This window comes from Rutidosis leptorrhynchoides, chromosome 3 (genome assembly GCF_046630445.1).
Source record: "Rutidosis leptorrhynchoides isolate AG116_Rl617_1_P2 chromosome 3, CSIRO_AGI_Rlap_v1, whole genome shotgun sequence".
Lineage (NCBI taxonomy): Eukaryota > Viridiplantae > Streptophyta > Magnoliopsida > Asterales > Asteraceae > Rutidosis > Rutidosis leptorrhynchoides.
Genome location: NC_092335.1, coordinates 83574896 through 83591491, shown reverse-complemented (window position 1 = coordinate 83591491; position 16596 = coordinate 83574896). Strand labels below are relative to the sequence as shown.

At 30.0% G+C, this 16596-nt stretch overlaps 1 non-coding gene across 1 annotated transcript; it reads left to right on the top strand.

Moving 5' to 3' along the window:
- Positions 1-4122: 4122 nt before the first annotated feature.
- On the top strand, positions 4123-4229 carry LOC139903112 (small nucleolar RNA R71). Its single transcript, XR_011777956.1, has one exon. It is a non-coding gene; the product is annotated as a small nucleolar RNA R71 (small nucleolar RNA).
- The last annotated feature ends 12367 nt before the right edge of the window (positions 4230-16596 follow it).

Sequence of the window (16596 nt, the reverse complement as noted above, 5' to 3'; positions counted from 1 at the left end):
TCCAATTTCATGGATCATTCCTTTGGATTTGATCCTACGGTTTTCTCTAGAATACATTTTAAAGCTCAGTTGGTATTTTCAACTTGTCCACTTGTTTGTGGATAATAAGTGGTTGAGATTTTATGAGTTACTCCATAACTTTTGAGAACTTTCTCAAGTTTATTATTACAAAAATGAGTACACCGATCACTTATTAAAGCTTTCGGTGTTCCAAACCTTGCAAAAAGACGTTTTAAAAAGTTGACTACAACTCGTGCATCGTTAGTTGGAAGAGCTTGTGCTTCCACCCATTTAGATACATAATCAATGGCAACGAGAATGTCGAGATTATTATGAGATTTTAGAAATGGACCCATAAAGTCAATACCCCAAATGTCAAATACTTCACATACTTGAATAACATTTTGTGGCATTTCATCACGTTGACTTATTTTTCCGGCCCTTTGACATGCATCACAGGATTTGCAAAGAAGGTGTGCGTCTTTGAAAATTGTAGGCCAATAGAATCCAGCATCGTAAACTTTTCTTGCTGTGAGTTGAGGCCCATAATGCTCTCCTGTTGGTCCTGTGTGACAATGATTTAAGATTTGACTGGCTTCCTCCCCGAATACACATCGGCGTATTATTCCATCGGGACAACTTTTAAACAAATGTGGATCTTCCCAGAAATAGTATTTTATATCACTAAAGAATTTCTTTCGTTTTTGGTACGACAACCCTTTTTCAAGGAATCCACATACTAAGTAGTTTGCATAGTCTGCAAACCATGGAATTTCACTATAATCGATCTTCAAAAGATATTCATCAGGAAAGTTGTCTTGTATGGCCGATTCATTTAGAACTTCTAATTCGGGATTTTCATGACGAGAAAGATGATCAGCTGCGAGATTTTCTGCTCCCTTTTTATCTCGGATTTCAATATCGAACTCTTGTAAGAGTAAGTTCCAACGGATTAATCATGGTTTGGCATCTTGTTTCGAAAATAGGTATCTAAGAGCAGAATGGTCGGTATAGACCACCGTTTTAGCTAGAACAAGATATGAACGAAATTTGTCAAAAGCAAAGACAATAGCAAGGAGTTCTTTTTTCAGTAGTTGTGTAATTCATTTGTGCTCCTTGTAACGTCTTACTAGCGTAATAAATAGGTTGAAATCGTTTTTCAATCCTTTGTCCTAAAACGGCTCCCATTGCAAAATCACTTGCATCGCACATGAGTTCAAATGGTAGATTCCAATTTGGAGTTATCATTATCGGTGCATTAGTGAGTTTTTCTTTAAGAATATTAAAAGATTTGATGCATTCATCCGAAAAGATAAATGGTGCATCTTTTTCTAGGAGTTTATTCATAGGAGTGGCAATTTTAGAAAAATCTTTTATGAAACGTCGGTAAAAACCGGCATGCCCTAGAAAACTCCTAACTCCTCTAACATTGGTGGGATGTGGAAGTTTAGCAATTACATCTACTTTAGCTCTATCCACTTCAATTCCTTCCTTTGAAATTTTATGACCAAGAACGATGCCTTCTTTAACCATGAAATGACATTTCTCCCAATTAAGAACTAGATTTGATTGTTCGCATCTAATTAGCATTCGTTCAAGATTAACTAGACATGATTCAAATGTATCACCGAAGACTGAAAAGTCATCCATGAAAACTTCCATGCATTCTTCTATCATGTCATGAAAAATCGCCATCATGCACCTTTGAAAGGTCGCAGGGGCGTTGCAAAGTCCAAATGGCATGCGTTTGTAAGCAAAAGTACCATAAGGGCACGTGAATGTGGTTTTCTCTTGATCCTCGGGTGCGACTGGAATTTGAAAATATCCGGAGAAACCATCAAGAAAACAATAGTAACTATTTACGGCTAATCTTTCTAACATTTGATCAATGAAAGGTAAGAGAAAGTGATCTTTTCTGGTGGCGTCATTTAATTTTCTTTAATCAATACAAACACGCCATCCTGTTACAGTCCTAGTAGGAATAAGCTCATTTTTTCATTTGTGATGACAGTCATGCCACCCTTTTTAGGTACGCATTGAACTGGGCTTACCCATGGACTATCAGAGATTGGATAAATTAAACCTGCATCAAGCAGTTTAATAATTTCTTTCTTAACAACATCTTGCATATTAGGATTTAGTCTTCGTTGGCGTTGCACATAAGTTTTATGACCTTCTTCCATAAGGATTTTATGTGTGCAATACGAAGGGCTTATACCTTTAATGTCATGAATCTTCCATGCAATGGCTGGTTTATGAGCTTTTAGCACATAAATGAATTGAGATTTTTCATTTTCAGTAAGAGAAGACGATATTATTACAGGTAATTCATATTCACCATGTAAATAAGCGTATTCCAAATGGTTTGGAAGTGGCTTTAACTCTAATGTCGGTGGTTCTTCTATCGATGATTTATATCGATATCTGTCTTCCTCTTTTAGCATTTGAATTTCTTCTGTTGTTAGTTCATATCCATTAGCCATGAGTGTAGCTAACATTTCAGCTTCGTCAATTGGTTCAGTTCCTTCTCCTAAAGAACATTCTCCTGTTCCTTGTAATTCTGGAAATTCTTCTAACAATTCTGCATGTGAATCTATAGTTTGAATATAATAACATGTATCATCTGCAGATTGCGGTTGTTGCATGGCTCTATCAACAGAAAAAGTAACACTCTCGTCCTCTATACTTAGGGTCAGTTTCTTACCAAACACGTCTATTATTGCTTTAGCCGTGTTTAAGAATGGTCTTCCTAATATGAAAGGAACTCGAGAATCTTCTTCCATGTCCAGAATAATATACGAAGCAAGTATACTAGCACCTAAGTCTGCCAATGCTTCTATTGAACTAAGAATACCCAGAAAACATGGAATTGTGAAACTTCCTGGATCAGAGAGTTTTTCTGGTGTCTTATTCAACAGTACTGCAGAACAATTAGCATTCATAGTAACAGCCGAGAGTTCTTCCATTTTCTTTCTATTTGTGATTATATCTTTTAAGAATTTAGCATATCTAGGCATTCCTGAAATCACATCAATGAAAGGAAGATTGACATTTATCTGTTTAAACATATCCAAGAATTTGGATTGCTCGGCTTCAAGTCTTTCTTTTCTCATTTTACTCGGGTAAGGAAGTGGTGGTTGGTATGGTTTAACATAAGGTTTAGCCTTAACTGTGTTATCTTCATTAACCTTTTCAACTACCGGTTCTTTTTCCTTATCTTGCTCAGATTGTGGTTCTTGTGGAGTAGGAACAGAGTCATTAGAAATTACAGGTATTTCCGATGGTTTAAGTGTAATACCACTTCTTGTGGTAATGGCTTTAGCTGTTTCATTTCGGGGGTTAGCATTTGTATCGCTAGGTAGATTTCTCGGTTTTCTTTCACCTATCAACCTTGCTAGGTTGCTTACTTCTTGTTCCAAATTTTTAATAGAAGCTTGTTGATTTCTAAATGCTTGAGCATTTTGTTCATTGGTTTGTTTTTGAGATGTGAAAAATTGAGTTTGAGATTCAACTAGCTTCGACATCATATCTTCTAAATTTGGCTTTTTATCATCGGTTTGCGGTGGTTTGTTTTGAAAAATAGGTCTTTGCTGATTGTAAGTATTATTGGATACTTGTTGATTGCTAGGACCTTGTTGGTTGTTGTATGGAACTTTTTGGTTATAATTCTGATTTTGATTGTAGATTGGTCTTGGCGGTTGATAATTATTTTGATAATTATTTCCAGGCCTTTGGTTCATATATGAAACATTCTCTCTTTGTTCCATTGTTTGTTCAATACTGAGACAATCTTTTGTCAAATGTGGTCCTCCACACTGCTCACAACTAATTCGTATTGAGTGAATATCTTTAGTCATCTTTTCCATTCGTCTCTCGACAGCATCTATCTTTGCGGAAATGGAATCAAAGTCATGGCTAGAATCGGCTCTAGCTGCTTTAGATGATCTAACGATATCTTTTTCTTGATGCCACTCATGTGAGTGGGAAGCAGTGTTATCAATAATTTTGTAAGCGTCAGTTGCGGTTTTCTTCATAATGGAACCACCAGCTGCTATATCGATGTCTTTTCGTGTAGTGATGTCGCATCCTTGGTAGAATATTTGTACTATTTGATAAGTGTCTAAACCATGTTGCGGACATCCTCTCAATAACTTTCCAAATCTTGTCCACGCTTCATATAGAGTTTCATTTGGCTTTTGTGTGAACGTAACAATTTCTCCTTTAAGTCTCACGGCTTTAGATGCCGGAAAGAATTGTTTAAGAATTTTTTCAACTAAAACATCCCATGTATCAATCGCCCCTTCAGGTAATGATTCTAACCAATCTTTGGCTTCTCCCTTTAAAGTACAGGGAAATAACATGAGATAGATCTGTTCATCCTCCACTTCTCTTATTTTGAATAAAGTACAAATCCTATTAAAGGTACGAAGATGTTCGTTTGGATCTTCCTTCGGTGCACCACTAAATTGGCATTGATTAGTTACCAAGTGTAGGATTTGTCCTTTGATTTCATAATCTGGCGCATTAATGTCTGGTTGAGTAATTGCGTGACCTTGGCCAGTGCGTTTAGCTCTCATTCGGTCTTCCATACTTAGAGGTTCCAGATTCTCCATGATTGAATTTGTTGAATCTGAATCACTAGAGGATTCTGATTTAATGGTTTGTTCCTCGACAATCTCTGTTTGAATGATTGGTGGTTCCGGAGGAAAGATTAATGGTTCAGGATCTCTGAATTATCCCTGAATATCCTCCGGATTCTCAATTGTGAGGTCAGGTTCAAAAAATGGATTATCAGAAATTTGAATTGGAGTACTTGGTTGACTGGATGACGATTCTAAAGAAAAATCAACGGCGATAATATTGGCTAGATGTCTTGATCGAGTTACAGGTGGTGAACGTATAAAATGTGGTGAACGTTTTGCTCGGTGCATTCACTGAATATCCTATTAGTTATAAAAATAAAAATTATATAAGTTATCAAATTAATAGACTTTTCTGATTTTGCCTACGTTTCGAATAGCCAATAGATGCAGCAGGTAGCCAGGACCCTTTAAATCGGAAGCCCACAACTCGCTACTAACAAATCCAACTATTACTATGAACCAGAAAATTTTGGATGTCTATCAATTTAACCGCTTAAAATAATTTTTCGTCGAAATTCAAAGAAATTTTAGAGAAGAAATAGAAAATTCTATGTTCTAAAAACTAGAGCGGCGAAAAATAAGAATGAAAAACGTCGAAAAATGTCGAAAAATAAAAGGTCGAAAAATAAAAATAAGAAAGTAGCGCGTCGAAACTTAAAAATCTAAAAACTAAGAATTAAAAGTTGCGTTTAAAAGTATTAAAGCTTAAAAGGAATACTATATCCAAAACGGTAATAACTTTAAAAAGGTACTAAAATATATTAAAATGGCGTCGCAAAATTCTAAAGCACCTAAATCTTAGTCTAAAGAAAAAGCACTTAAGGAATTTTACTGCAAAGCCTAAAAATCTAAAAATAAAAATAACTACGTCAAATACTATAACTTAAAACTAATTACGAGCGAAAAATTATAAAATTACGCTTAAACGATTAAAAAGATATAAATATAAAAAGTGATAAAATAACTTATTTTTATAAAAATATTTTTTTTATATTTATTTTATAAAAGTATTAATTTGTATATATTAATAAAACTAATTAAACTTAAAATACAAAAATAATAAAACTAAAACTTAATTATTATTATAATTAACCCTAATTAGGGTTTATATTAATTATAATTAAATTATACTCCGTAATTAATGCAGTACCAGGTTCAGACCAGCGTGTCAGGGCTGCTCATGCGATCGCATGAGTTTTAGCCTTCGGGTTCATGCGATCGCATGAATTAAAAAATCGGGCCAGATTATTTGGGCTGCTACAGTGTAGCCCGTTTACAATTTATTATTTTTTTTCTGTTTTTAATTTTCTGTTTTATAAATATATAAAGTATTTATATAAAATAAATAAAAATTTATATTTTTACAAAAAAACTACCTATTAGTTTTTATAACTAAAAGAAAATACAAACTTTTTAATTTTTTTATATTTTGAACAACTCTTTAAAAATATATATATTTAATTTTTCTTTTTATATTTTTGTATTTTTAATATTTAAAACGTATTTTTACAAAAGTAAATTAAAAATCTTTATATATATATATATATATATATATATATATATATATATATATATATATATATATATATATATATATATATATATATATATATATATATATATATATATATATATATATATATATATATATATATATATAGCGTTTCGCTTCCGGCGTTTAGGCGGTCCCCGGCAGCGGCGCCAAAAATACTTGATGTGCGTAGAGGTGTATAAGAAATAGTTATATATTTATTACGAAATACTATTAAATACGATACATTTTTACACAAGTTATTTATTTATTTATAGAGTGGATATACCTAAACCTTGCTACAACACTTATAGGCAGTGTACCTAATCGTACAATAGTGTAGTTTTTAGTAAGTCCGGTTCGTTCCACAGGGAGCTAGCCAAGTTTAACGCTATATTTTTAAAAACTATATTTGTATATAAATATATATATATATATATATATATATATATATATATATATATATATATATATAAGTAGTTTTATTATTATAAAAGGGGGTTTTTACCGTTTAATGACTGGTTTGTCGATTTTAAAACTTTAGTCGCAGTTAAAACCTAATGTAAAATATTAAAAATATAAAAGGCTTAATTTAAAGCGTAAAGTAAATGACAATAATTAAAGTGCGATAATTAAAAGTGCAATTAAATACAATAAAAATGCGATGAAATATGAAATAAAGGAATTATGCTCATTTAAACTTCCGTAATCATGATGTTTGACGTGTTGATTTTAGTTTATTACCATGGGTTAATTGTCCTTTGTCCTGGATTATTCAATATGTCCATCTGGTTTTTGTCCATAACAGTCCATCAGTCATAAATATAAAGTGCGAGTGTCCTCGTCAAATTATCCTTATATCCGAAGTCAAATATTCCAACTAATTGGGGACTTAAACTATAATTACACCAATTTTCCTTGTATATAATTCACCCCTGTTTTAATAAGTCCATTGACTATTAATCCATTCCCGTGTCCGGTTAAATGAACGATTATTACTACTTATAAATATCACGCACGTCGTGTCCGATCGAGTGTATGTGGTTATTTATAGGTACGTCCAATTGTAAATCTTTATATTAAATTAACAAAGTATCATTTAATTAAACAAATATAAAGCCCATTAATAGCCCATAGTCTAATTTCCACAAGTGTCGTTCTTTTGTCCAAACCCCAATTATGGTACAAAGCCCAATTACCCAATCTTAATATTTTGCCCAACATCACGATTACTTCAATTTAAATAAGCATAATAATAACTTAGCTACGAGACATTAGTTTAAAAAGGTTGAACATAACTTACAATGATTAATAATAGCGTAGCGTTACACGGACAGAATTCCGACTTACACACTTACAACATTCGCTAACATACCCTTATTAAAATTAAAATTATAATATATATATATATATATATATATATATATATATATATATATATATATATATATATATATATATATATATATTACTTTGAGAGATAGAGAAGAGAAAAATAGGTGTTTAGTTCGACCAAAACTGCGAAATTTATAGGACCTGACCCAAAATTTGGGGCCATGCGATCGCATTGAAATTGGTCTTGCTGGCCATGCGATCGCAACGCCTGGGATTCCAGCTTACATTCTTTTGTTTTCTTGTTTGCCGATGGTTTATATATATAATATAATATATATATAATTTTAAGAATTATTTATATATTATATTATATTTATGTGCATAGTTGACTTGTAATTTTTAGTCCGTTGCGTCGAGCGTTGAGAGTTGACTCTGGTCCCGGTTCCGGATTTTCGAACGTCCTTTCGTACTATTTAATATCTTGTACTTTGCGTTTTACAACTTGTACTTTTGTAATTTTGAGACGTTTCTCATCAATAATTTGAGCCACTTTGATTGTAGTTTGTACTTTTGAGCTTTTTGGTCGTTTGCGTCTTCAATTTGTCGAATCTTTCTTTTGTCTTCACCTTTTATTATTTAAACGAATATTACTTGTAAATAGAATAATTGCAACTAAAAGCTTGTCTTTCTTGAGGGATAATACTATGAAATATATGTTCGTTTTTAGCATTATCAAATATTCCCACACTTGTGCGTTGCTTGTCCTCAAGCAATATTGTCTTGAAATAAAAACATACTAGAATCACTTCTTTATTCTTCACACTTTGTACATCAGTGATTTCTATACGGCGGTATGAACAATGATAGTAACGTTGTGGTTTACAGTACCACATGACTATGAAAATTTAGATCCGTTAGGAAATTGGATCTTTATGAAAATATTTGATCTTTTAAAAATTTAATCTAGCTTTTACTCTAGATAAGTTTTCCGAAATAACCCTTCACCGGTGTTTGCAAATTGTTTTTGTGGGTTTGGTGGGTTTCAGATTTGAAAATTTTAGCTCAAAACTTGCGGTTTTGTGTCATCCACTTGCTAACCTTGTATTGGGAAAGCAACACGTCCAGTATACTTGCTTCGTATATTACCTTTCGGTAAAATACCGTCCGGTTGTAAAGCAACACGTACAGTATACTTGTATCGCGAGGTATTTAACCTCTATATGATACATTTTACAAACATTGTATTCTTTTTTAAAAGATAAACTTTCTTTACATCAAAAATTGACAGGTATGCATACCATTTCATAATATCCATTATCCAATTATAAATTGACTTAATAGTAATCTTTGATGAACTCAATGACTCGAATGCAACGTTCTTCGAAATATGTCATGAAAGACTCCAAGTAATATCTTTAAAACAAGCAAATGCACAGCGGAAGATTTCTTTTAAACCTGAGAATAAACATGCTTTAAAGTGTCAACCAAAAGGTTGGTGAGTTCATTAGTTTATCATAATCATTCATTTTCATCATTTTAATAGACCACAAGAATTTCATTTCCAGTTCTCATAAATATACGTCCCATGCAAAGAGACAAAAATCATTCATATGGATTGAACACCTGGTAACCGACATTAACAAGATGCATATAAGAATATCCTCGATCATTCCGGGAAATCCTTCGGACATGATAAAAACGAATTCGAAGTACTAAAGCATCCGGTACTTTGGATGGAGTTCGTTAGGCCTAATAGATCTATCTTTAGGATTCACGTCAATTAGGTGTGCACTAATTCTCAAAATTAGTGATGTTCCCTAATTCTTAGGCTACCAAGCAAAAAGGGGCATATTCGGCTTCGATCATTCAACCATATAATGTAGTTTAGATTATTTGTGTCTATTTCGTAAAACATTTATAAAAATTGCGCATGTATTCTCAGCCCAAAAATATAAAGGGAAAAAGGCAAATGAAACTCACCATACTGTATTTCGTAGTAAAAATACATATAACGTCATTGAACAAGTGCAGGGTTGACCTCGGATTCACGAACCTAAATTAAGTATATATATTTATATGTTGGTCAATATTTGTCTAACAATTTAGGTTAAACCGTAGTGTATCACAATCCTAATGCTCGAGACTAATATGCAAAAGTCAACAAAAGTCAATTTGACTAAAAAAATTGATTTCCAAAGTTTATACATGAATATTATATAGTTTAAATGTCGTCGTTTTATATTTTTAAATATTTTTAAAAAAAATTTTATTAGAGTAAATACTATAATTCATTTGTTAATAAATACAACTTTATATAAAAATATACTTTTATATATTTTAAGTAATAAAGTTCATTAATATCATAAAAATATTATGATAGGTTTTATTAAGGTAAATATATTATTTGTATTACATATTTATTTGATAAAATAACATTGATAATAATAATAAGTAAAAGAAAAAATTACAGAGATGATCACTCATGTTTACTCCAAATTTCAAGTTAGTCACTAAGGTTTATTTTGAACATGGTAAGTCACTCAAGTATGCAAAAGTTTCATGGTTGGTCACTCTTTTAATTTCTGTCAAAAAATGTGAGGGTATAATTGTCCACACACATAACTTTATAAAAATAAAAATGTATATTCATATTTTTGCCTTTAAAAACAAAAAATTCCATATTGATCCGTTTCAGTTGATAAAATTGAAGAGTGAAATCAATTTTATAGCATTCATGTACCTTCGACTAAGATTTTTTATGAAAATATTGACACCAAAACATCATCAAAACTTGACTTTGCAATTTGATCTGTTTCAGTTGATAAAATAAGAACAAAAGTTACTTGTAATCATCCATTGAACACTCGACATGCATCAAATCCATCTGAAACAACACGTAGACTTTGAATTCGATCATGAACAGTTCTGTTGACTTTTTATCCAAACTTTGACTTCAAAATTTGAATTCGATTTAGCAAGATAAGATCTAGAAATTTGCAGATAGTTTCAGGAATTGATTCCTAACAACACTACATTTTTACTTTTTGCTGGATATCTCTGAATCATTTTGGAGACTAAATCGTTTGACATTTTTGAAAAATGAAGAACACAATATCATAAACTTCAAATCTGTTGATGTAAATGAGATTTGATGATGTATGAAGTTTAGGATTTAGATATAGATCACACTTCTGAAATCAATTAGTGTGGAGAAACATAATTGAAGAATCATGATTTTTGAGCTCATGAATATAGTTTTTTTTTTTAAAGGCAAAAATAAGAATATAGATTTTTATTTTTGTAAATTTTTGTGTGTGGACAATTATACCCTCACATTTTTTAACAGAAATTGAAAGGATGACCAACCATGAAATGTTTGCATACTTGAGTGATCTACCATGTTTAAAATAAACTTTAGTGGCTAACTTGAAATTTGAAGTAAACAAGAGTGACCAACTGTGTAATTTTTTCTAAGTAAAAGTTGTATTATTTTGTAATAATAATAATAATTATTATTATTCTATTAATAAAAATATCAATATTTATATTCACTAAAAAAATTAATATTATGATAAAATGATAATTCTAATTATAATAACTTTAATATTTACGATACTTTTTAATATTAACTTTAAAATAATAATTTTATTTAAAATGAAAATAATAATGATATTTTATAATAACAATGAAATTTCATTTAAAATGATAATTTTTGTTAAAATTATAGTTTTAATACTAACGATACTTTTAATAATATTAATAATAAAAATAATAAGAACGATAATTTTATCTAAATCAATATCTTACAATATTTTAATTTTCATCAGGATACTCATACTCATTATTCCCTAATCGATTCATTTAATAGCTTTTAATCGTCTTTTATATCGCGTTCATGTTAATGTTAATAATAGTAATCATATTAATTAAGTGTTACTAATATTAGTTTTAATTATAATAATACTAATACTAATAAATAATATGATAATATTTAACGATAGCACTAATAACTAGATTAATGATAATAATAATAATAATAATACTAATTATAATTTAACGATAATAACGGTAGTAATAATAATAACAATTTTTAATGATAATACCTTTTATTGATAATCATAATAATAATAATAATAATAATAATAATAATAATAATAATAATAATAATAATAATAATAATAATAATAATAATAATAATAATAATAATAATAATAATAATAATAATAATAATAAGATAAAAACTATAACGATGAAAATAATAATCATTTTTAATAATAATACAAAAATTCAATTGACTATAACTTCTAATCCGTTCATCGAAACCATTCGATATCTAAAGGAAAAGTTCTTAATTTTTCGCTAGCTTTCTAACGACATGCATATCTTATACCTTATCTCAACCACAGGTGTAACTAGTTCAGGATTCAACATGTCCTATCTAAGGGCAATATCAAAAGTACAAGCATGCATAATCCTATATAATTGAGCACTAGTCAGGGATACACTATTAATATGTAAAAATTTATTTACGAGTACTCACGTATCAATATTGAGATTCAATATTGCAGGAAAGGTACGTAGATGCAACGGAGATGCTAACCACTAAATTGACCTCCCGAGCATACCCATGAGCCATACCCATCATCTCCATAGCTATAACCCATAATTTCCTTAGCCCTATCCTACTCGCAAACCCGTTTTTGAAAATTACCCAAACAGCACTCCGTCGTAGTATTTTATGTATAATACTAATAATAATAATACTCCTAACTATAAGATTACTAATATTATTAATCTTAATAATAATAATAATAATATAAATATTATATGTATATATAGAGAAGAGAAATAGATATATTTAAGTGTGCGTGATTACAGCCGAACTAGTCGAGCATTTATACAACTTTTCTGAGTTTGATCCCCATGCGATCGCATGGGGATGATGTTATTATGTCATGCGGTCGCATGACTCTATCTAACAGCTGGTTTCCATCAAGTTCTTGCCGACACCCCTTTTCCTTACATTACACATGATACATAGATTTATATATTATTTAATATATATTATATTTAATCTTTAGAATTAATTAAATATTATATTATATTTACGTGCGTAGTAAAAATGTAATTTTTGTTCAAATGACTCGTACGTTGTCACTCGACTCATGTACCACTTTCGGTTTTTCGAACGCACTTTCGTACGTTTAGAAAACTAGCCTTTTACGTTACGCGACATGTACCCTTATTAATAATTTGACTTATTTATCAATAAATTACCTTATAAAAATGTAACTTATAAAATTTGAGCGTTGTGGTCATTTGCTTCTATAAATCAGTGACTCGTTGTTTATCAAAATATTTTTTTTTAAATTAGGACATTTTATGACTAAGTTAAATATATATATATATATATATATATATATATATATATATATATATATATATATATATATATATATATATATATATATATATATATATATATATATATATATATATATATATATATTCTTATTTAGAATTGTAAATTTGTACATAATATATATGTTTGAAATATTTATCTAATGATTTAATATTTAGTCTTTCAAAACCAATTACATTTCAAAGTTCTTTTTATATAATTTAACTCATTTTAAATAATAGTAGTTATTTTACCAAATAATATTTTTAATATGAAAACTAAATAGTTGATTTATCAAGGGACACGAGTTTATCAAAGTAAAGTACACCTTTGAAATTTAAACGGAAATGATTACTAACTTTTGACTAACTCTTGTTAATGACACTATTGTAAATCACTTTTACTAAATATTTCGGATACCGTTAAAAGGAAAGGTTTTCTAAATCAAAGTGGACCTCTCAATAGAGACTCGTAGCCATAATTCAATGTATCTGATAAATCAATCATTTGATATATCTTTTAATTCCATCGATAACTATTTGAATATATTATGAAACAAATACGTTTATGTAAAGTATTAAACGTCTAATACTTTGTTAATGTTTTCAAGTTATAATATATACACATATACATATATAATCATATTCGTTCATATAATGGTTCGTGAATCATTGGAATTTGGTCGAGGTTAAATGAGTGTATGAACACAGTTTAAAATTCTTGAGATTCAACTTACAAACTTTACTTATCGTGTCGGGAATATATAAAGATTAAAGTTTAAATTTAGTAGGAAATTTCCGAGTTGTCACAGTACCTACCCGTTAAAGAAATTTCGTCCCGAAATTTGATTGGGATGGTCATGGCTGACAATAAGTATGTTTTCATGACGCATATAAGCTGAAGATTAGGGTTTTATCATCATTGAGTAATATGGATAAAATCATTTGATTTTGTGAAGAGTACGAGTGAAGCTATTACCAAAAGAGTGAAATGAGTAGGTATAGATTCATCATATCTTTTGACGTAGATATGATTGATTTTCAAGTTCAAGAGATTTGGAGAAAATCTTCGTAATAGGATTTGATTCTTCGATAATCAAGGGAATTAGGATCTGCTTTAAATGCGATCATCTGTTTTGATTTCTATGTCGGATATTTTACTATAAATCCACCTCCTTCGTTTCCTTTTAACTCACACCTTCCATTATTTCTAACTCATACTTTAAAGCATTCATCAATATGCTCCATCCAGTTTTGCTTCTTGATATATTCCTAACCTTCATATCGGTCATTCTTCTTTTTCATCTACCGCCGAAAGAATCTATTTACTTCTACTATACACTTGGTTTTATAGTGTTTTTAGTTCTCACGTGTCTTTATATTGCTATATGCATCGACATATACGGTTTATAATTTCTGGGTGATTGTTGGGTTTTATATCTTCCCTTATATTTCGATATCCCTGCTTCTGTCTTCTATAATCATTGTCATCTCCAATTAATGCTCTCTTTTATTTGCTGCAATTTATATCCCAATTTATATTTCGGAGCTTTGTCCTTTCGTTTCTTCTTCTTGCGAGTAAGTGCCACTTATAATGGTCCATAATTCGCAGATATGAATTTCGGAATGAACATTGTTAATGTTCTAAGAAGGAAATTGTAATGGCACGATCTTGACTTGTCAAATTACTAGAATAGCTCAGAAAAGACCAAATCATCAAGAAAATATTCTCTTGATATTTTAGAGGTTAAATAGAATAAAAAAGTCGTGTAACATGAAACATGATGACGTTATGATCTGTGAATCATCACGTTCCATTTAGAAACTCAGCATGAATTACTGTAATATAATCACGTTGATCAAGTGTCATTATATTATACTAATTCATGCTTCAGTTCCCAACACTACTTCAAAAATATTCTTATTTTAAACTCGAAGGTTTCAGAATTTAGAAACTAAAATAGTTTCTTTTATGATGTAACACAGATAACGCGAGGAGATAAATGATTTCAGATAAGAATAATTATGGAAATATCTTCAGAAATATGGAGAATATTTATAATGAAAGATACGATGATATCTTAGAATTTCTAATATCAGAGGATGATGAAGGATATTGTCCGCAGGGGTTTAGAGTCAGGAGCAAGGTATTTATTAATGACTTCAGCAGATACTGAATCATTTAGATTCTTTAAAGGCAGGTTCAGTCTTTGTGATTTGTCCACAGCCTCCTTCATACTTTGCTCAATCTGTTTTTCAGTTCTAAAACTTCTCTTTTTCTGCGCTTTGCCAGCACACTATTCATTATCATCAAACTTTTTACTGTTAAGGTCGTTTTATAGTTTTTGCTGCTTCATCAACATTTCGAGAACTAGTTCGCGGTTCAGAGTGTTTTTCAGAAACTTCACATTCGAAGTATGTAAGCCTTGGAAATAGACGTTATATGTATAACTGTTGGCGTCAACATGCTGTCAGATTTCAAAATACTTATTGCTAATTCCCAATGATTCGTATGGCAATTCTCGTTACAAGAGGCAGATGAGTAAATGATGGGGTTTTGATAAATATAATGACTTTTCGGAAAATCTCAGATCATTACCGTTGCTGATAAATTTACTGCTAATGTGGCGAGATATGAAAGATTCCCCGGTAACAATGGCGAAAGGGCAACATATATATCAAGATTATGATAAGCTACTCCGAATGAAAAATTGAAGTTGTCTTACTGGAGCTGTGATAGAATTTTCTACTTTGAAAAGAAATTGCAAAGTTATTTTTGCTAATAAATGCCAAAGGATCTGACACAGATATGTGTTGAACTATGACTTTGGTTTCGAGAGCTTTTTAAGTACATAACTGTGGGTAATATGTGGTTGGATCATCATCTCGATTGCTCATTAATTGAAGTATCTTCAGAAATTTTCGAAGGGTTTGAACACATATTGTAATCGTTAATATACATTTGATGTTCTAACACAGTTTTAAAGTCAAAGTATAGCTTCGAAAGATGTAGGAATCTAAAAGTGATGGTACCGGTTATATCTCGAATTGAATTCTGAGGTTTCAAAATCAGAATATGTAATTGAGTTTGAATTAGTATGGTTGTTTTGATTTCTGTGAAAGAATGTATATTATTGTGAAAGTAGGGAGTATAGTTGATAATTTGCTTAATCAGATTCGAAGAATGTAACATATTAATTGTGAATATATATATATATATATATATATATATATATATATATATATATATATATATATATATATATATATATATATATATATATATATATATATCTCGGGTATTACCTACCCGTTAAAAAAAATTTCACAATTAATATTTTGTACAAAAGAATTTTATTACAGTCTTTATGAAGATATATATGTATATATTCTCTTCAGATGTAACATAGATTTTAATAAGTTAATACTAAATTAAACTCATTCGATTTACGGTTGGAACTAGAATTGAATAATCCCTTGAAGGCTTTAAAGATTACATAAGTATTTCTTCAATAATATTAAAATTATGAATCAATACTTCGTTATTTGTTGAGGCGTGATGTTGGTTTTCGTTAAATTCTTGTGAATTTCGCAAAGTACGAATGATGTTATCTGAAAAGTTTCGGTTACATCGATGATGAAAGTGTAAAATCAAATATATACTTGATTTATTAGGAATTGAAATTT